The following is a 23,274-nucleotide window of genomic DNA, read 5'->3' on the forward strand; positions in this document are numbered from 1 at the left end:
TTCTTGTTTTTAAAAATGTCAATTATATATTGAAAATTGCACTTGAAATAGCTATCCACAGTCTGAGAAAGTAACACGTCTTCTCTCACATTAATTTTAACATAACATGCATGTGCAATCAAATAAACATCTTTAACTACATCTGTTGCCTCTTCCACTTGCAATGCAATTAGGAAGACTTCTGTCTCAAGACTGATTACAAACATCTTCAGACATATGGACAATATTCTTCATAATATTATCTAGAAGAGAAATCATTTTAACCTACTACTCATATGATTTGCCTATGATTATTTTGCTCATATTTATAGCTGCTGGTTATACCATTTCTAATACCCAATGGAGCATTTTACTCAATTTTAAGAAACCTGATAAGAAGATACAAGTAATCTTTTGATGTCAGACATTAATTTTGAAAAAAAAAAACATTTTGCTCATTTCATTGGAAAACGTTCATATTTTACCAACATATTATGAATGTGCTTTTAAAAGATATTACTTCAATTTAAATTTCAAAATACAGCTGCTAAAAGACCTGTGCAAGATAAACATAACTCTTTTTCCTCTTTTAATAACAAAAACTGTGAATCACAATGATAAATATAGTGAATTATACTTTCTGGACATTGATTTCTATTCAGCCTCTTTTTTTCTACCATTTAAAATGATACATTTATTTTTATTATAATTTCCATTTTCCTAATGGGTTTTCTTTCAAGTTGACTATGCACTTAGGCATCACAAAGGGACATTTTTATTTAAAATTAAACAGAACTAAAAAGTTTAAAAAAACAAAATATAATTTGGAACTTTAAAATGATCATCTATAAATATTTTATAGTACTTCTAACTTTAAAAATTTCAGTTTTTCAAAAGCCAGATTCTTCTACTTACCAAAATGAATGAGGTTGAAAATTTTAATAGATGTTTTGGTACTTTTAACTTCTAGAATGGCTCTTTAATTTTACATAATTTATGTATATATTCAACTGGCACCACAATGAAATAATTTATCTAGGTCATGAAACAATGCAAACTGACAGAAACAATAGTAGATCTTGCCCACCTTGAGATTCAACATTTGTTTACTCAAATTGAATTCATTTGAGTGGACTGTACTAAATAACAACAAAAATGAATTCACTGTCAGAGTAAATTCTCCATGTTAGTCTTATTTTTTGTTAATTTTGGTTTTAAATTCATTTTAATTGAAAAAAGTGGACACTATATTTTAGAGCTTTACTCAAAAATGTCCAGTCGTATTTGTCTTTGCTTCTTCTCATTGTACTCTGGAAATCAAGGAAGAGGGGAAGGGGGGAAGGGAGTATAAAATACATCTTCAAAAACTCATCTAGAAGCTGTGAATAAAAGAGGTAAAAATAAAGATGAGGGAAGGAGTGCTTTAATCATGGGAATTAAAAGTTGATTTCTATTTAGAATACTTTGGCTTGAATTCTTCCTCCTTATCCTGTGAGTCAAGGGGTTGTATGAAAAGGATCAGTCCAGAGGATATTAAAGGACATGCTATTTTTAGGACAAAACTCAGTTTCAGTTATCGTGAGTAAATAGAAGAAAGTTTAAAGAAATACATCTAGGATCCTAGATTTATATTCAGAAAAGAACTTGGAATTATCTAGGCCTAGCCTCATTTTACAGATGAGGAAACTGAGGCCCAGACAAGTAAAGTAGTTTCTCCATGGTCAAGCAGATAGTGAGTGCAGAGATAAGATTTGAACTCAAGTCTTCAGGTTCCAAATGCAACTACCTTTCCATTACATATAAAGAAACTCAGAGGGTGCAGTGGAAACAGGGGAAAGTGGTGACTGTGGCAAGGTAGCTGCCAGTACATCCAATATAAGATAGCTTTCTCTCATATTGCTCCAACTAGTTGCATGCTTAACTTAAGGTGATCCCCAAAATGATATTGCTCAGGTCAGGAAGTTGATGAAGGTGGGGTATAGGTAGAGCAGTTTACTAAGCCTGTTTGTAAAGTTGTCTTAATCCATAGGAGGGGGAAGGTATATGTCTGGCTCCTTTAGATGTCTAGTGGGGAAAAAAAAACAAAAACAACACCACAGGATTTGTCACTCTTCCTGGGCCTGAATTATACTCTACTCCCAAACTTCTGCATCTTTTCTCCCCATACAGACACAAATAGTCATATGTCAATCAAAAGTAATAATTAAAAAGGATGGGGAGAAAAGAAGGGGGGATAGAAGAGGGAAGGGATTGAAGGGAGAGGGAAAGTGTGAGGCAGAGGGAGAGAGTGAGAAAGTCTCTTCCTTCTGTTAATAATTTCTAATTTGTCCTGTACATAGCTTGTTTGCACACAACTGTGTGCATGTTGTTTCTTCCATTATACTGTGAACTCCTTGAGAACAAAGATTTTTTTTTGTTGGTCTTTCTTTGCATCCCCAGTGCTTAGTACAATGTTTGGCACAAAGAAGGTACTTAATAAATATTTATTGACTAAGAATTAAAGACAAGACAGAGAGACACTGAAATATTTTTTGGAGGCATCATGGAAGAAAGCTGCGTCTTAGGTCAGAGGACTTCTTACTTATAGTAAGTGCCACTACCACTTAGGACTGATGTGACCTTAGGAAACCTACTTAGGCTTCCTAGGCCTCATTTTTCTTATCTTTAAAATAAGGGGGTTGGAGTAAAAGTCTTTGTGCTCCTTTCTGTCTCTATAACTATGTGATTTTCATATTCATGAGAGAGAAGAGATAACTGCTAGAGCTAGAGCAATAACAAAATGGAATCAAGGCCAGCGTTAGAGGGAGAGCCTTAGTGAGGTGGGTACACTAAATCTGCGAACAGAGGACAGGACAGGTTGTTCAGATGTGTTAAGAAATGGAGTAGGGAAGAAGAGGAAATTCAAGTTGGTTTCCCCCAGTCTTCTTAGTGCAGTAGTTGGATAAACCATGTGTTGTACATATAAGATTGAAGATATAGTTTGGGTGGAGGTAGGAGTAGGGAGTCACTATGGGGAATGAGATAAAGATGTAAGAAACTTAATTTGGAGGAGAGCTGAATAGCAGGTATTATTCAGCTGAAGTCTGGCATCATAGATTTGTAGCTGGTGAAATCAGTTTGATTTCCTAATCTTCTAGTAAGATTCAAATGCCTGGGAGCAAGAAAGGAGAACTGCTGTATATGGTGAGGGTAGCATCCCTAATCTCAGAGAAGAGATGAATTTCCTCTCTGTTCTCTGACCAGGGAACCAAGACATTTGGGTATAGCAGGAAAAAAATCATTGGTTTGTCTAATATTGCATATTTATTGATGATTCTTTGCTTGTTTTGGGATTATAGGATAGAGGGTGGAGGTGGTGATATCCCTGCTAAAGATCAGAGAGAAGAAACCAGTAGGGAGACTGAGGGCATTTATGTAAAGGAGTACATGTGGAGATGAATGTGGCCAAAGGTAAATGGGTCAGGTCACTTTACTGCAATGCTGGGAAGCCCTGAGGGCCATTTTCAAAATACCGTGAGATTGTTGGCTAAAGCTTTAGAGAAGCAGGGTGGTCAATGTTTAGCCTGAATCACAACAAGTTTTGCTATTTTCCTTAGACATGATGACTCAGAAACCTTGATCAGCTTCCTAGTGTAATGGGGATTTGGTGCCTGCACAGAGTGCCTCAGAATTTATCTCTTTACAAAGAACCAAATTTGGAAAGATGTCCAAAAATACAAACTTAAAGCCAAACACATTAAAAACCAGCCTGGGCAAACAAAATAAAAACCCTTGCCACATAGCCATTCTTTGGCTTGATTTTGCAAACCCTCCAACTAAGGGGTGCTGAAGAGTGGTTACATACCCCTTTTGATTCCTTTGATATTTTATACCCTTTTTAGAAATGAGAAAATTGAGGTATGGGCATTTTCATCAAGGGCCAAGCTATCATGCTATCAGATCCAGAACTATGTCCTTCATAGGAAAGAATATTAAAGAGAAGCTAATTAACCTTCAGTCATAGGATATGGGTGATTTGTGGGAATGCATGAAAACAGGAAAGGATAAGAAAAATCAGGGAAGAGCTAGCAGTCTAGTTTGATTAGAATATAAAAGCATGAAATGACAAGCAGGATGATTTCCCTGGAAAGACTTGTATGAACTGATGTATAGTGAAGAGAGAAGAACCAAGAGAATATTATGTAAAGAGAAAGCAATATTGTTTTGTTGCTGTTGTTGTTTTTTAGGGCAATGAGGGTTAAGTGACTTGCCCAGGGTCACACAGCTAATGTCAAGTGTCTAAGACTGGATTTGAACTTAGGTCCTCTTGAATCCAAGGCCAGTGCTTTATCCACTGTGCCACCTAGCTGCCCCCAGCAATATCGTTTGATGAAGAACTGTGAAGGATTTAACTATTCTCAACAATACAATGATCCTATCCACCTCCAAAGAAAGAACTGATATTGATGGAACACAGACTGAAGCATGCTATTTTTCACTTTCTTTCATTCTTTCTTTTATTCAAGTTTCCATATACAAAATGACTAATATAGTAATGTTTTACGTAATTGTACATGTATAACTTATGTCTCATTGTTTGCCACCTCAGGGAGGGGGGAGGAGAGGGAAGGAAGGAGGGATAAAATTGGAACCTAAAACTATAAGTAAAAATACTTGTTACTTTAAAAATGTTTTGGGGACAGATTATGGTGAGCTTTTTTTAGTTTTTAATTTTTTTTTGCAGGGCAATAAGGGTTAAGTGACTTGCCTAGGGTCATACAGCTAGTAAGTGTCGTGTCTGAGGCCAGATTTGAACTTAGGTCCTCCTGAATCCAGGGCTAGTGCTTTATTCACTGTGCCAACTAGCTGCCCCCTATGGTGAGCTTTTAACCATAAGCTAAGTACTTTCTTTAGCAAAGGGGATCTACTGAAAGTCCCTAAACAGAAAGTGACATGGTCAGGCCCCCCACATTAGCAAAGTTATTTTGGCAGTTATATGATAGCCCTAATTGTTAGAGCATTTCTCCTTACCCAAAGAAAGGGAATAGACTGCCTTAGGTAGTTTGGGGGCTTTCCTCCATTCTCCTATCCCTTACTCACTGGAGACTTTTCATTAATGTTTGAATGATCATTCGCCAAGTATTATGTAAAGGAATTCTTGCTCTAGTATGTATTAATTAGATAAGTTGATTTCTGAGATTTCTTAAAACTGATATCCTGTGATTCTCATTCTGAAGATTGTTCCCCTTAGTGGAGAATAACTAAAGAAAATATGAGTTCATTAATCACACCTTCTTTCCATTATAAGTTACTTTCTTATTTGTCTAAAGAAGGGAGTCTACTCTCTCTCCCTCTCTCTTGATCTTCCTCTTGCCCCCAATGCAGATTGGAAAGTCACTTTGCTGTATTTAGCTTGCCTGCTTACTAGCTCTGCTATCTCAGCTAGGTTACTTCATCTTGCCTGGTTTCTATTTCCTTATCTGTGAAATTAAGGGTTTGGACCAAACAATCTCTAACTTCTCTTTCAGCTTTCCAGCCTATGGTTCATGCATTTTGTTTTCTATAGGCCTTATATCGTTCTCTTCTGTAGCCTTTCAGAGACTATTTTTGTTCAATGGTGCCATAATTTTTATCTTTGGTCTCTTCATCTCTCTAGGCCTCATTTGCCTAACATGTAAAATGAGATGGGCTGCGTAAAATGAACCTGAAGTTTTCCTTTATCTCTCAAATTCTTAGTACTATTTCTGCATGAATTTCCCTTTTATTTAAACACCATACTTACACTAAGTAATAGGTTTGTCACTAACTGGTCGTAGTCAAGAACCAGTGAAGGTAGATTAAAAATACTGAGGAGGAAAATTTAACCATTCCTAACCTGTTTCCTCATCTGTCATATGGGGAAAGCAGCATCTGCCTTACAGTATTTATTATGGGAACAAGATGAGGGATAATTGTAGAGGTGAAATTCATCTTACTCTTCTAGTCCTGGCTTTTGGACTGCTGCATTATGGGGTTTGTAAAATAATAGCTAGCATTTATTGAATACTTTCATGTATGCAAATCGTTTTACATGGTTTAAGAACTTCATAGTACAGGGGCAGCTAGGTGGCGCAGTGGATAGAGCACTGGCTCTGGAGTCAGGAGTACCTGAGTTCAAATCTGGCCTCAGACACTTAACACTTACTAGCTGTATGACCCTGGGCAAGCCACTTAACCCCAATTGCCTCACTAAAAAAAAAAAAAAAATTCATAGTATAGCAGTCCCAAACCCATTTATTCTTCTGGAGTGGGGCATGTCTGATGATGTCATCAAGTAGAGTGGGAACAGCCTTAAGCCTGGAGTCAGGAGACTTCTTTCAAATCTTATTTGATACTTAATATTATTGTGTGACTGTGGGCAAGTCATCCAAGTTCTCTGAGCCTCTGTAAAATGGAAGTGTTAATAATCCATAAAACAACCCCAATTCCCTGGGTTATAATGAGGGAAGTACTTTGTGCAATCCTTAAAGTGCTATCTAAATAGTGTTATATAACCTTCCTCAAAGACAGATGGGAAAAAGTACATTAAAAACTTGAAAGTGCAGAAGCAGAGACACAGACACAGAGAGACAGAGACAGAGGTAGAAACACAGAGAAAGACACAGAGACAGAGACTGAAGCAGTTAGAGACAGAGACAGAGAGAGAGTTGATAGATCAAAATAGAGTCTTGTGGGAGTCAGATTGAAGGTGGAAAACAATATTTAATGTCTGTATCCAAAGATAGGGAGACTGAAAAATGGACAATGGTGAAAGTGCAGAATGGAATCATTAACTCAAGTGGACAGAGAAAACCGGGCCCACACACATCCAAGCTAAAAAACCTTTGCGGGGGGGGTGGGGGGTGGGGGGGATTTTTCCTTTCTACAGTTAGAAATTCTGAAAGGGTGTCTTTTTTTCTTTCTTTCTTTCTTTCTTTCTTTCTTTTTTTTCTTTCCTGGCCCATAGCTTCAGGGATCTCAATGTCCCTAATTACAGCCTGCATTCTAAGCTACACAGAAGCACTGCCGACTCCAGTCCTGGCGTGCCTCCTGTTTAAACATACTTCCCAGAAATCTGTGGGCAGCTTGCCATCGTAAGGAACCAATTTACGTCAGATCTTGAGCAGGGAAATCCGCTGCGGGTGGGGGTGAGTTGTCCAACATGGTGGGGAGTGAGACTACTTTGTGGCCCCTACAGCTGATATCCATGATCCTAGAAAATACCATTGCTAATTGTTCCCTTCTGACTTGCTTTTTTATTACCTGTCCAGCTATGTTCCCAGAGGCATTCTCTCTGTTCCTCCCCTTGGTGCTCCCCTGGAGATGCTGAATCATCCTGGCTTGTACCCAGACAACTTTTCCTTTTGATTGCTGGCTTTGCCTTTTGCTGTGTTGTAGTTAGAAGAGATTTCTTTTCATTAATTGTAGAACTGAGGACTGTTGTAGTTGAAAGGGATCTCAGGGGTCAGCAAGGCCAACCTCCCACCCAAGCAAAAATCCTTTGCACAGCATCCCTCACAGATGGTCTTCCAACCTCTTCTCAAGCCTATCCAGGAACTCACTCACTCTCTCCCAAGGCAGAACATTCCATTTTTTGTTTTGTTTTGTTTTGAACAGTTTTGTTTTTTATGATGGTTCTCCTTATATGAAGCTGAAATCTACCTCCCTGTAACTTCCACTGAATTCTGGGATCATCCTTCCGTGGGAAAGGCATTCATACCTATAATGTGTCCTCTGAGGCTTCTCTTCTTCAGGATAAAATGCCAAGTTTCCACAACATATCTTCATATTATGTGGTTTCTACAGTTTTGGGGATCTTGTTCTCCCTGATCAGAATCTTCCAAAGCTTGCCAATGCCCTTCTGAAGATATGGTAGCTAGAAGTAAACATAAATCTTATCAAATCATTTTCCAATGGGTATTGATTGTACCATATATACCCCAGCCAGTGCTTAAGACCATCAGATTCCCATAGATTTGATGCTGTGAATCAATAGAAACAAATGTTTTAGAAGCATTATAATATCATAGCATCATAGAGTTAAGGTTGAAAGGAGTATTAGTGATCATTTAACCCAAACTCTTCATTTTTTAAATGAGGACACTGAAGCCCAGGAAAGCAAAAATGACTTGCCTAGTGTCACACAGGTAGTCAATACCTGAGCTGGGGTTTCAACTTAGGTCCTCTGGCTCCAAAAACAATATTCTTGCAAATGTACCATAGTCTCCCTCCTCCTCTCTCTCAATATGTTACCATCATTTTCTTTAAGATCAGATTGAAAAGTCTCTATTTTTATAAAGCCTTCTCTTATATGCCCTTCATCACTCTGATCTCTCTCTCTCTCTGTGTCTCTCTCTTTCATTTCTTCCTTGTCCATTTAACATATTGGATCAGATTCAGTCTTCTTCTCTGAAATAGAAGTTATTTCACACTGTTGAAGAGCCACATCTGTAAAATGGGATGAATCACAAGACTGAAATGATGTGACTATTTTGAGTGAGATCACATATTGAAGTTTCTTTGTGTTGGCAAAGAACTGAAAATTGCAAGGTTGCCCACCAATTGGGGAATGGCTAAATAAGTCATAGTATATGATTATGATGGAATACTACTGTGCTGTAAGAAATGATGAGCTCAATGATATTTAAAAAGAATGGAAAGACTTGCACAAAATAATAAAGAATGAAATGAGAAGCAAGAGAATTTTGTATACATAACAGCAATATTATTTTAAGAATGAGTTTGAGTGAATGAGTTATTTTGACTATTATAAATATCTATATCATTAACTATAAAGCACATATAAAAAGATGCTATCTGCATACAGAGGAATAAATTATAATTAGAAGTATGCAGAGAATAATTTTACATAAATATACCTATTTGTGTGTAATGGTAGCCATATCTGAGGGGTAGGGAAGAAAAAATTTACATGATAATTTTGTATATTTGAAAGGAACAGCAAGTTTTGAATAGTAGATTTGAACTTTCATGTGTAGTCATTTTTTTCATTGTACTGGTGGTAGAAATGCTTGTTTTATTCCATCAATTAAAAATTTTAAAAGTGCATAAAATTATTGTTATTGTCATCATCATCATCATTATCATTATTACCATCAATGCAATGGCATTGAAGAAGCACCACAGTGCAGTAGGAGAAGCCAACTTTCCACTCTGCCACATTCTTGTGTGATCTTTGGCAAGTCATTACATTTTTCTGGTCTCAATATCCTTGATTGTAAAATGATGGGATTGGCCTAGGTGGCCTTTGAAGTCCTACCAAGCTACAAATATATTATCATCAATGGAAAGAGAAAGTAAATCTTGACTCAAAAGACATAGGTTCAAATCCCAGCTCATCTGTTTATTACTTATACGAGTTTAGGAATATTACTAAACCTCTCAACACTAGAAACCTCATCTATTAAAGGAAAAGGTTAGACTAGATTTCTTCTTATGTGCTTTTCAACTGTAGTGCCTTTGTTTCTGTATCCTCACCTCTTCAGTCCAAAGTATGGTGTTGCATAAAATAAAAACATATTAATGTCATTAAATGGGAATCAATTTTAATACACTAGCTAATCTCTTACAAATAATTTAAATTAACTGAGAATGATAGAAGGTTCACAAATGTTGTACATAGTTCATATTTTCAGACATTTTCAAGTTATGCTGATTGTTCCTATTTAAAAAAATGTCTTTAAAAAGACTATTTGTTATATGGGGTCTCCCTGGAAGGGGAAAGAGGAAGGATACTGAGAAAAAATATTGTGACATAAAATTATATGGTGGGTATCATAAAAGTCTTAGTGGGGTTCTAAGCTTTAAGGTCTTGAAATTCCATTAAGTCTTTTGTGATATCCTCCACATTTTTTCAAGTATCTTTTTTGGTGTCAAGCTCTAATGGCTTGAAACTCCACTAAGACTTTGGGGAACACATTATATAAGGAAGACACTGCTCAGATGCATTTTGACATTTAGACTAGGTGACAAATTTACGCATGTTTAGAATTGGGAAATGGAGTGTTTGGGATAATAGGATTATACTTGTCAACAAAGAAGTGCAACCTATTACGTGCATGTACATGTGTGTGTCACAGTGCTGGGTAAATACTAGGTGCTCAATAAATGGTTTTTGATTAATTTATTGTGTTTGTGCCATTCCTATATTAACCATATATCCATTCATCCATTCATATTCATTCTAGAGATCTAAAGTGCCTATTGTCAGCCCCTGAGCTGTCAGCTATGTTTTGGATCACATGCAGAATCACTGAATAACTGTATTTCAGGGCTGGAAGGTGTCTAAGAGAGCCTTTAGTAATCATCTTCCCTCATTTTGTAGATGAGAAAACTGCCGTAGAGAGTTAATGTGCCTTTTCTAAAATAATATTGTAAATTAGTGCCAGAGGTACTAGTTAAAAAGTCAGAAACACTACCCTTTCCACAATATTAGAGATTTTTCTAAGAACAAGAACAAAGAACAATACACTCATGAAACCCCTCCATTAATATAATTTAATTGTACTAGGTTTGTGGAGAAAGTAGTTTAGAACACTAAAAGTTTATTCACCTTTATGAACATCACTGTAGATTTTCATAAATCTCAAATAGTTCCTATTCTCCTCTTCATCAAAGCCCTCCTCAAATACTACCTCCTAGGAGAAGCTTTTCTTGACTCCTCTCTACATTCATTCAATAAACAGTTTTTAAGTACCTATTATGCACAAGACACTGTGCCAAGCACTGGGGATACAAAAAGAGGCAAAAAACAGTCCCTGTCCTCAAGGAGCTGAGAATCTAATGGAGGAGACAACATTCCAATGAATATATACAAAGAAAGCTATATACAGGATAAAATGAGATAATTACATGTTATTAGAATTATTTAGTTCATTCTTCATTCTGAATTTTTTTTACATTTGTATATCTGTGTACATGTTGAATCAGCCCAGTAGAATGTAGGTTTCTAGGACAAGAAATTTTAAAATTCTTTTTCTTTGTATCACAAGGACCCAGAACACAGAAGGTATCTAATGAATGTCTGTTGAATTGCATTGGATTGAACTCAAGAAACTCATATTCGAGTAGGCTGAGTAAGATGTAGATTAACATGTCTTTTTCAAAGGAGAACATACTAAGTTCTCTAAGATCCATAAAGAGATAGTTTTTCCAAAATGGAGAATGCTTCATAGATATTTTTAACAGAGGATCCTGCCATTGTTGGTTAATAGACTCATTCATAGAACATCAGCAGCCAGAAAAGAGAAAAGTGACGAAACTTAAGACTTCACAGCACTTTCCTTTTCCAAGAAAAGGGATAGGACATCCTTAATGGATCATCACCAAGGGGAACTTCCTGGCTTTCCTCCCTCCTCATTTTGGCCTATGACCCATTTGAAGTCTGTAAATCATGTGGTCTTTCTTTAGATGTTTGTCCCAAGGCTAAAGCAGGCAGACAAGACTACCTGTCCTCTTTCTTACCACCCCTCCTAAATATTGAAATAATTTGGGAATCTTGTGAGTGGACCCTCTTTCCTTTTACACACACACATACAGAGATAGAGAATGTGTGCATATCTATATCTATATCTATATATACACACACACACTCAAATATACACACATGTATACATACATACACACATATATATGTATATATATGCATATATATATGAGAATCTTGTGAAAATACACAGAATTCATATAGAACAAATTCCTTTCAAACATTGGTGGCACTGGATTTCATGTACCCTAGATTTCTAATCTACCTCTGCCAATAGAATATATGCCTCTTAAAGGCAAGAACTCTTGCTTTCAAATCTCTGGGACTTATTGCAGCACTGCAACATGGGAATAGGAATATGGATGAGGTCTGTGATTTCAGTGTTACCAAAAATTCCTGGATCAGAAAATGCTTTCTATCAGTAAAGGTCACCACAGCCATAGCTCAAATTCTCTGCAACTTATAATTTTAGAGGGTTGCCCAATGTACTACGGGATTAAATGACTTATCCAGTGCCATAGAGCCAATATGTGTCAGAAGTGGTACTTGAAACCAGATCTTCTTGGCTCCCAAACCAATTCTCTACCCCCTATGCTATTCTTCTCAGAGTGATTTTCAGAGGAAAGGGAGACCATAAACACCAAACAATTTTTTGGAATTTATTCTTTAGCACTAAGTTTAATTCTGATTCATCTTTCCACCATATTATATGCATTTCAAGTGAGTAACGAAGTAAGTGCTATAAGCTATAAGGGCATTAGGAGATCAATGGAGAAATCAGAACATTTCCTTCAGAATAGATTATAAATTATACATTTTCTTCCTTTCCCAGTATAAAAGAATGATTATAAGGTCATCTGGGGTTATTTCTTTTGTTTAATTATCGGTTTACATTTTTATGAGTAAAGTTTAAACTTAAAATAACCCATCTTTATCCACCACACCAGTTGAGTTTAATTGATTTTTGGAGTGTGGATATGATAAGCTGCATCATTTTACATCCCAACTCTGACCATTATTCTAACTAACTCTGTTAGTCTGGAAAACAAAATGAATTATCATAAATTAATTCCAAAGAATTACACTCTATGTGCTTAATTATTAATTGTATTGTGACATTATCAATGGTACCAATTATTAGTGGTGTTAATAATTAATAAACCACATCAGTACACAGGGGTCTGTGATGAGTAAATTATATTAAGTAAATAAATTGAATTAAACAAATATCAGAGTTCAAAGAATCAGTGTGACATAGTGAAAAGAAATCTGGCCTTGATGTCAGGAAGATCTGGGTTCAAAGGTCACTTAAGCTTTTAATGTTGTAGACAAATCTTTAAGATAATAAGTTGCAGAGAAGATTGCAATATGCATTGAAAGAGAAAGCTTCCTCACTTGAGTGCTTCCTATACCAATTAAAACACAGGTGCATCCCTTATTCCTATATCAATTCTTATTAATGTTCAAGAGATATTGTGTAATAGTGGATATACTGTTTGAATCAGGAAGACCCAGCTTCAAAATCAATTGCTAACCATTAAAGGTTGGCTGAGGCCCATATTGTTGGAGTCAGTTGCCACACAGGGAGGCTTCCATATCAATGAAATTACAAATTCATCATGTATACATGGTTCAAAGATTTAGAGAATGTTAGTGATGGAAAGAACTTTGAAGAACATCTAATTCAATCTCTGTATTTTAAAGTTGAGACAACTGTGACACTAAAAGAAAGACCGATTCTCCCTGCAGCACACAGATATTGGATAAAGCAAGAATCAGTCCTCCAGACAGACTTATAAGACAGCTTCCTTTCCAATGGTTACACTAATAAGTCTTACCATAGTGATCATAATATATCTGTTAACATCATGGTATGTTTGTTATTGAATTATTACTACTTTCAGAATCACTGTGATCAGAATCAGAATCTCTGGATAATCTTTGTGGAATGAATGACAGCAACAATGAGAATGAAGACAAGATTCCTAGGTCCTGAGTAACCTGGGGAGTTTGGCTCTCTCTCTGAGTTTTCTCTTCTCTTAAAAAATACCAGAAAAGACCAGGATATGGAAACGTGGACTCAAGACAGCAGAATTTTTTTAAAACCAGAGAGCCGACTGAATAATCACAATGCAATATAAATATAACAAACACAATATATACAGAGCATTGGGTTAGGAACTAAAATAGATAAAACGTTTAGTCATGCCACGGTCCCTTCTCTCAGTTTTCATTCTAGGAGTCAGATAAAACACAAACAGAAAACTATAGCACATGATAAATGTGTTGAAAAGGTGCTAAACTAAGTGCTATGTGAAGCCTAAGTGGAAAAGTTGGGGGAAGTCATTATTGAAGAATACTTGGAGTGGGGCCAGGGTGGTTAGGAAGAAATAGCTCCTTAGAGAAAGAGACATCAAAGGAATTAACATATATAAAGTGCTTTGCAAACCTTAAAACGCTATGTAAATGCTTAGTATTAATAGCTATTAGAGTTGTGTTTCACATGGTGGTAAGGAAAGGCAATTCAGTTGTAGGGAGAAGTATGAACCAAGGAACCAAAGTGGGAGAAATCTGTGTATATTCAATAGACAGAAATGTCAAGTACATGGATTTGAGTACTGTGAGGCAAGGCTGGAAAGGAAGGGTGGTAAGAACTTATGCAGGATGCTATGGGCCACACAAAAAGTCATGACTTTTACTTTGTTATCAATATGGAGGCACTTAAATTTCTTCCCTTTATATTCTTGGTGGTTATTCATTCCTTCTCCAGTATTTATAGTGAGTGAGCCCAGTCTCTAGAATGAGAGTAGAATAAAGAGTCCCTGTTCTGGTTCCTATAGTCTTTCTTACATTAGGATCCCCCAGGCCTAAAAGAAAGAAAAATATTATTTATAAGTCTCATGAAGTTCTAGGTCACATGGGCTTCTATGAAAGTAGTCATATCTACTAGTTTCCCTATCACTTAAGCTAGGCTAGATATTTGTTTCCTTTTCCCTAAAAGGCAAGGAAGCTGCCCTAGAGACATAACTGGCCTAGGATACAGCTTCATAGTTGTCCAAAAGCATAAAAAAGGCCAGCCCATGGGGAGTCAGTGTCTTTCAGATTTAGCAGATAGATGTCATAGTGGCTATAGCACTGAACCTCACAATTTCTGAGTTCAAATCTACCTTTCAATACTTATTAGATGTCTGATATGGGCGAGTAACTTCACCTCAGTTTCTTCATCTATAAAATGGGGATAATAACAGCACTTACCTTGCAGGATTATCATGATGATCAAATGAGATAATAATTGTAAAGTGCTAAGAACTACTTAAATATTAGCTATTACTATTATAACCTATCTTAAAGGGTAGTTTTCAAAATCAAATGAGATAATGTTTGTAAAGTACTTTGGACAAAGTAGATTATTATTGAATGCATTTTCCTCCCATATTTCTTCCATATGAGTAACCAAACCTTCCTGATCCAGACAGGTTTTAGCATGGAGTCAAGGGAAGTGGTCCTGTATTCTTGTTGAGTAACATTTTCTATTCTACAGTTTCAATGCTATGGCTAAGTAAAATCCCTTTATTTAACTTTTTTTCAGGGCAATGAGGTTTAAGTGACTTGCCCAGGGTCACACAGCTAGTAAGTGTCAAGTGAGGCTGGATTTGAACCTAGGTCCTCCTCAAGCTAGGGCTGGTGCTTTATCCATTGTGCCACCTAGCTGCCCTGTATTTAACTTTTAAATGTGTATATTTGCCTCACTTCATTTTGATATTATACCTGAATTCCCAGATTAGCCTGAGTCAGGTCTGGCCCATAACACAAGCCCACTGGATAATTCATCTCTGATCAGAGCAACTGCTGCAATGAAAATTTTCTTCCTACTACTATTACTTGATTTTAGGCTTCAAAGAGAGGTCCTTTATTAAACCTTTCACCTCACTCCCTGAAAGCACCCTGTAGACTTCCCAGATGATACTTTGTCCTTGTTCTGCAACCAGTCTACTCAAATTGGTTCTTGTTCTCTATACACTTTGACCCAAACTATAAAACTTACCTGAAACCTGTCTATTCTTGATGAAGTCACTGGATAGAGAGGCCAAATGAAAGGCATATACCTGATAAAAGGTGGTATCAACAATGCAGAAAAGTGGCATGCAAAATGTTGAAATTCCATGTCCTGTAAAGGCAACTTTTGTGTTGCTATCATGAGTATGAGTACTGTGACACTGGTGGCAGAACATTCAAGTAAAGGAGGTTGGGCAGACCTTGTTCTGCTCTAGGACTTCAAAACGGAACCAAAGAGGTTCAGAGCAAGCAAGTTGGAAGTGAGAACTAAAGAGGCTCAGCTCGGGAGTTCGAACTGAGATTTGACCCAGCTTTGTAGGTAGTGGGGTTGTTTTTCTCAGTTTCATTCGTAGTTGGGCATGAGGAATCACAAGAGACTTAGTAGAAGAGAGAAGCATGCAAAGGATGGCCTGATTGGAAAGATCACTGGTAGCTGCTTCACTTTTAGAAAGCATAATAGATGAGGTAGGAGGCATGGGTAAAAATATAGATGGCAGAATTAGAGTCTAAAAAGAGGTCAAGTGCTTGCAATAATTGTCAGAATATAATAAGATGGAAAATAATATACATAATGTAAAATCCAACACTCATATCATTCACATGAACACAGGGTTAGGAAGATGTGTCTAAAGAAACTTTGCCACTTCATGTGATGAAGCATACTATCCACTTCCAGAGAAAGAATTGATACTATATGAATACAGACTGGAGCATGCTAATTTTCTTTCCCTTCCTTCCTTCCTTCCTTCTCTTTTGTAAATTCAAATCTTCTGGTACAAAATGACTAATATTGGAATGTTTTACCTGATTACATGTGTATAAACCATATGAAAGGGGAAGGAAAGCAGAACAGATAGAATTTGGAACTCAAATAAAACAAAAAATGTTTAAAAATTGTTTTAACATGTAATTGGAGAAAAATAAAATAAAATGCTATTTAAATGCCAAAAAATTAAAATGTACCCAGATTATAATGTTAGAGTCCCATAATCTCAATCTAAGTTATTTTTGTAAAACTTGTCCATAGTAGCAGAATTGAAATATACCTGAAAGACCCTAGTTCATTTAATACCCCAACAAGTCCCTTCAGAATATACTCATCAAGTAATGGTTCAGACTTGGCTTGAAGGCTTCTTGGGGTGGAAACTCACTACCTTTCAAAGCATGTTAGAGGCCATTGTTTGAAATAATTTCCTTTCAAGCTACCTCTGTACAAATTCCATTTTGTATCCTTAGCTTCCCCCACACCCGAATCAAGCAATAAAAGTGTAACATCTTCTTTTTGACAAGCCCTTCAAATACTCTTTGCTAGCTTTTGTGGCTAAACTCCTTGAGATGACTTTCTAAAATAAATGCCTCTATTCCCTTTCCTCTCACTCTTCTTAACTTTCTACAGTCTGTCTTCTGATCTCATCATTTGAACGTTTCTGCATGCTCCCCCTTCTGAATCTCTCTGTAGCCTTTAGCATGGTGGATCACAGTCTTCTCCTAGATGCTATTTTCTCTCTAATTTTTTTTATGATACTGCTTTCTTTTAGTTCTCCTCCCAACTATGTAACTACCCCTCAATGTCCTTTGATGTACATTTATCCAGATCATTCCAAATACCATGTGTGTACCCAAAGGCTCTTTCCTGAACTCTTTTCTCTTTTCCCTCTATACTATTTCACTTGGTAATCTTACTAGCTCTCATGGATCATTATCTCCATACTGATAATTCTCAAATCTATTGATCTAATCCTAACCTCTATGTTGACCTCCGGTCTTATATCTCCAACTGACATCTCAAAATAGACATCCCATAGAAATCTTAAACTCAATATATCCAAACGTAAACCCATTACCTTTCTCCCCAAACCCTTTTCTCTTCCTAATTTTTTTTTATAACTGTGAAGATTACCACTATCTTTCTAGTCACCCATGATTATATACTAGAATAACACCATTCTTAACTCCCCATTCTGAATCATCCTCCATATTCAATCATTTGTCAAGGCCTATCAAGTTTTCTTTCATAACATCTCTCATACATTCTTTCTCACTTTTGATAATGGTATCACCCTGATTCAGGCTTTCACCAACTCATGCTTAGACTATGGCAACAACCTGCTGGTTTCGCTGTCATAGGTCTCTTTCATCTCCAATCCATTCTCCATTCAGCTGTCAAAGTAATCTTCTTAGAGTGCAAGCCTGAACATGTCATCACACCTTTTCCCCACTCAATACACTCCACTGGTTCCCAGTCACTTCCCAAATCCAAATACAACACCCTCTGTTTGCCATTCAAAGCTCTTTATAACTTGTTTTCTCTTCGACTTTTAGTCTTCCCTGATCTTTTTCAATTCTAGTGCCTTCCATCTATTAATTATTTCCAATTAATCTTGTATCTATTTTGTTTTAACATCATAGTTTATGTGTTTCCTCTCTTATACTGTGAGATCTTTGAGGGTAAAAACTGTCTTTTGCCTCTAGTTGTAAACCTAGCAGTTAGCACAGTGACTGGCACAAAATAGGTGCTTAAGTGTTTATTGACTGATTGACTTGAAGACTGCTATAATGTTCCCACTAAGCCTTATCTTCTTCAGGTTTATTCTCTTCAGTATTTCCTGAATATCATTTTATAATTCAGTTGTCTCTAGTCCTCTTATCATCCTGTTCCTCTTTTTTTGTAATTCTGAATATGTAGCTTCCTGAACTGAACATAGGATTTCAGGGTTAGTAAATATCTAAAAATGACAGCCTAGGAATAGTCTTACCTATATTTTGGGTGGTCCAGTAAAAAGAACACTGGACCTAGAGTCAAGAAGACTTGGGTTCCAATAAGGCTTCAGCAATTTACTAGCTCTGAGTGACTGGACAAGTCACTCAATCTGCCTCAGTTTCCTTATTTGTATAATGGGTTTGATAACATCACCTACTTACCAGTGTTTTTATGAGGATAAAATGACACAAAACTGGTACAGCATTTTGTGAAGAATTAAAGTGCTATATAAGTATTGCTATGTTATTTGACATGGCTCATTTTGAGTTTGTAGTCCATTAAACCACTCCCATCCTCCTCATATTTTTTATAAGAACTACCACATGCATGGTCCTCTACAATGCTCTATTTTTCAAGATGAGGCCCTCAGAGAGTATTTCAATATGGTTACTTGTTAGAGATTCTAGAGCAGTGATTTCTATTTAGGTGCAAATGTGATTATATGTCTTTAAGGAGTCTATGAACTCTGGAATTCTATAATTTTATGCTTTCCACAACCAGAAATAGAATCCAACCTTTCTTAGTTTTTCAGAAATTCTGTGCTCTTTCTACACAACTTGCTCATTGCATAACCTGGATCTAACTGGTCTAGGACAATTCCAACATCTGAGCACTCATTCTTGCAGCTGGTCTCTTGAATAGCAGCTAGAAAGTTGGCAGGCCTAAGGTGAACAGAAGGGTTCCCTTACAGCCACTATGATACTGTCAACACTAATAGTTTGCAGTGGCAAAAATGGATTTCTTTTGGCACAGAACCCTGGAGGCCCGAGTATAATTTTGAAGGAGAGCCAAGGTTGGAACAGTTCAGACAATACCCTTCTCATGGTATTTCATTATCACAGCATGTCTGGTCTTACTTTGCTGTGCACTCTCTTTTCTGTTTGGACTACAAGAGGAGGAAGTACTGGGTCGATAGCCCTGCTTTCTTATAATTGCCTTGGGAACCTCCAAGCTAGCAAGCTTAAATGAAGATTCAGGCTGGATTACTGGACTTGAAGCAGAGGATAGAGGTACAATTGTTAGAACTGAAAAGGACCTTATAGATTTGTTCCATTCCCTCATTTTACAGAGAAAGAAGCTGAAGCCTGGAAGGGTGAATGGACTTGTCCAAGATAATACATGAGGTAAGCAGCAGAACCAGGGTCTCAAAGTGAGTTACTTGACTCCAAATCAATCATCTGACAATTTATCAATAAGCAAGAGCTTATTAAGTGTTTATATATGTGTTTATTTGTCTATCATCTATCTACCTATCTACTATGTATGCATGTATGTATCTACCTACCTACCTACCTATCTACATATCTACCTATCCATCCATCCATTTATCTATCTATCTATCTATCTATCTATCTATCTATCTATCTATCTATCTATCTATCTATCTATCTATCTATTTATCTACCTATCTATCTATCTATTTATCATCTATCTACCTAGTCTGATATCCATCCCTAACTTCCTTATTTCTCTCCTGATTTCCACTTCTGGTTCTGTCAAGTCTCAGCTAAAATCTCCCATTTTACAAGAAGTCTTTTTCCAATTCCCTTTAATGCTAGAACCTTCCTTTTGATTACCTATTTATATAGGAATATATCTTGTGTGTATATATATATATATGCATATATCTTTATATGAAGATATATCTTTTATATATTTGATTATTGTCTCTATTATCTAGTCTATTATCATGTGAGCTTCTTGAAGGAAGATGGGTGGATCCAGCCATCTATCTATCTATCTATCTATCTATCTATCTATCTATCTATCTATCTATCTATCTATCTATCATCTATCTAGTATAAAATAGGTAAAGTTAGATGGGAGACTCTAGCATTAAAGGGGTTTGGGAAAGGCTTCTTATAGAAGATGAAATTTTATTTGAGATTTGAAGGAAATTGGGAGGAGGGATTGAGGACAGAGATAATTTCAGGCATGGGAGAACAACCATGGAAAATGCACCAAAGTGGGGCATCAACTGCCTTGTATGAGTAACAAGGAAGCCAGTGTTACTGGACCATAGAGTACATGCAAGAAAGTACAAAATGAATGGAAAGGTAGAAAGGGACCAGTTTATGGAGTGTTTTAAAAGCCAAATCAGGGATTTAAGTTTGGTTCCTTAGAGTTTTTAAAGCACTTACCCCAGAAGTTCTAAACAAAGCCCAGATTAGGCTTGATAAATCATTCAGTTATGATAAGACAGAGAGGCACTCAATGCTGGAGAACTTTTTAGAGCCCTGTAAACAGCAGTTAGGTGGCACAGTGGATAGACAACTGGGCCTGGAGTCAGGAGGACCTGAGTTCAAATACCTCCTCAGACACTAGCTGTGGGCACATCACTTAACCCAGTTTGCCTCATTTTCCGCATCTGTAAAATGAGCTAGAGAAGGAAATGGTAAACCATTCCACTGTCTCTGCCAAGAAAACCCCAAATAGGGTCATGTAGAGTCAAATGACTCAAAAGCAATAACACTGAGGCCCCAGGGTAACCAACAAATTAGCACACTTAGTGCTTAAATCCTTCTATGGTTGTCAGGTACTTGTGAGCTTCTTTTATCTATCTATCTATCTATCTATCTATCTATCTATCTATCTATCTATCTATCTATCTATCTATCTATCTATCTATCTATCATCTATCTGTCTGTCTGTTTATTTATTTATTTTTATTGTGGCTTTAGGAAAAAAAAAACAGGCTTTGAAAATCTAAGGCTAGTACTCTTTTTCAAAGCCCACCAAATGTGATAGTAATTATTCTCCACAGGTAATTGGGTCTAGTCTTTCTCATCTTTCTCATCTTCCTATTGTGGGGACCAATTTTTATTTGGGGAGTGTTAGCTAAGCGGCTCGCCACAATATTGGGGCAAGGAAGGAGACCAGCAGCCTCCCTCAAAACAGAACAGGATTTATTTTAACAAGAACGAACTTAAACAAAAAACACACAAACAGGATCAGTAGGATCAAGGGAAAGGAAATAAAATGGGGGAAGGGAAATTATACAACCTGAAAAACCACCACTGCCCAGGAATCAGCTGAGAATACACCGCAGCCTATTTCAGTGACTTCCAGCTTGCCATAAAAAAACTCCCTTCTCCCAGCACCCCCACACAGTCCCCAGCCAATTGGCTGGCCACTCTGACAGTCACATGACTGCCCTCACTAGACTTCCAATCATTCTAATTTTTCCAGGCCCATGTAGGCATCGTCGAGTGGTGATGACATGAGATGCCAGCACCATGGCAACGGCTACAATCAGTGGGTGGAGCACCATGCAGTTTGCGGAGCCCCAGGCCAGTGCACACTGAGGTTTTTCTTTTAAATTCTAGCCAAAAGATGGGGTCATAAAAACCTCAAATAATGATTAATTCTTTATACTATCCTAGTCATGCCCTGTTTCTCCTGCCAGTCATCTTCCACTCTTTGCTGGAATCTGTAGCATCATACATCTCCATCAGCAATGTCCCCATCAAAATCATTGCAGAGGATGAACATGAATAGATGGTTGTTTATTGTTATGAGGTATCATTAGATGATATTTCCTTCCAACCCTCCTCCCCCCTCATTTTTCAGAACTTAAGGTCAAGGGCACCACCAATTTTTCTTGTGATTCAGGCTTCGAAGTTCCATATCTTACTCAGTTCTTTCCTTCCCCTCACCTCACATATTCAATTAGTTGCCAAATCCTGTCACTTCTACCTCCACACCATCTCTCACATGTGTCTCTACTCACACAGCCACCTCCCTATTTCATTGCCTAATTACCTGTCACCTGGACTTTTGCAATTTGCAATTGCATTTGGTCTCCTTGACTCAGCTCTCTGGTTCCAAACTCTCTTTCATTCAACTCAGTAAATTGATTTCCCCCAAGTGCACCCCTGACCAATAATCCAACCCTCTCTTTCTCCTTTGTAATCAACCAAGAAACTCCACCTTAGGATCAGTATTTACAGAGGCCCTCCTCCCATACAATCTGGAGTACTTTTGCTCAATGCTGGGTAACACCTTTTTGGAGGGACAATGTCCAGTGAGGGTACAGAAGAGGGCAAAATGGATATTAAAACTTTCAGGATCATGTCCTATGAAGAGTGGTTGTGGGATCTTTGGATGTTTAGCCTGGAAAACACTTAGTGGAGACATGATAGCTTGCTTTGAATATTCTGCTTGTCTCCTACGGGCAGAGCCAGGAACAATGGGTAGAAGTTACAATGAGGCAAATTGAGTCTTGATTCCAGGGAAATCTTCCTAAAATTTAGAGGATTCCAAAATGAAATCTGCTGTATGGGGATGTAACAGTTTCTCCCTCAACATGGGCCTTTAGACAAAGGCTGACTACTCTGGGTTTTATGCCACAGAAGATCATTCATCAGGTGTTCTGTGGACTGGAAAGTCTCTCAGGTCTGTTCTACGACTCTGTGATCCTAGTGCTTCCAGTTAGTGCTTTAAAGAGACACTGTGTATTAAGGAAAATGCACACATTGTCTAGGGAATAGAGGGGGCATTCTAGGACCCAACCAGAGGCAGGGTATCTCCTTTAACCTTCTGTTTCTTATTTGATTCGCTACCAATACTCAATTACTGAATCAAAGGGAAATCTTTCCCAGGCACATTCCAGGGGAAAGGTCTAAAGAGATGGTAATCAACGATAGGCAGCATGGCAGCCAAACACACAAGGCAATGACTGAGATGAGGAGAGGTTTCCATTTTTTCATGCTGTCTTTCATTGGATCATTGGTAGAGAGATGGAAGGGACCACCAGGGTCATCTCATTTTACAAATAAGGAAATGGAGGGCAAGGGAGGTTAAGTGACTTTTCTAGGGTTACAGGGTTGGGAAGCAGAAAGATAGCAAAAGAAACTAGGTTCTCTGACTCCAAATATAGTCCTCATTCCACTGAATCTTGAGGTAGGTTTAAAGGTTTCATAATGATAGCCATGAGATTAATAATATTAATTAGACTAATAATTCTGTACTTCCT

The 23,274-nt window shown here is 37.2% G+C and overlaps 1 long non-coding RNA gene across 1 annotated transcript in view; it reads right to left on the reverse strand.

Moving 5' to 3' along the window:
- Positions 1 to 21,368, reverse strand: part of LOC122731209 — a 40,932-nt gene extending 19,564 nt beyond the window's left edge. The window contains exons 1-2 of the long non-coding RNA XR_006353584.1: positions 21,303 to 21,368; positions 7,240 to 7,852 (exon numbers count right to left, since the gene is read on the reverse strand). This is a non-coding gene — a long non-coding RNA (uncharacterized LOC122731209). The remainder of the gene's footprint in view (positions 1 to 7,239; positions 7,853 to 21,302) is intronic.
- Between the last annotated feature and the right edge of the window lie 1,906 nt (positions 21,369 to 23,274).

Source organism: Dromiciops gliroides, chromosome 1, assembly GCF_019393635.1.
Source record: "Dromiciops gliroides isolate mDroGli1 chromosome 1, mDroGli1.pri, whole genome shotgun sequence".
In the NCBI taxonomy this organism is placed as follows: Eukaryota; Metazoa; Chordata; class Mammalia; order Microbiotheria; family Microbiotheriidae; genus Dromiciops; species Dromiciops gliroides.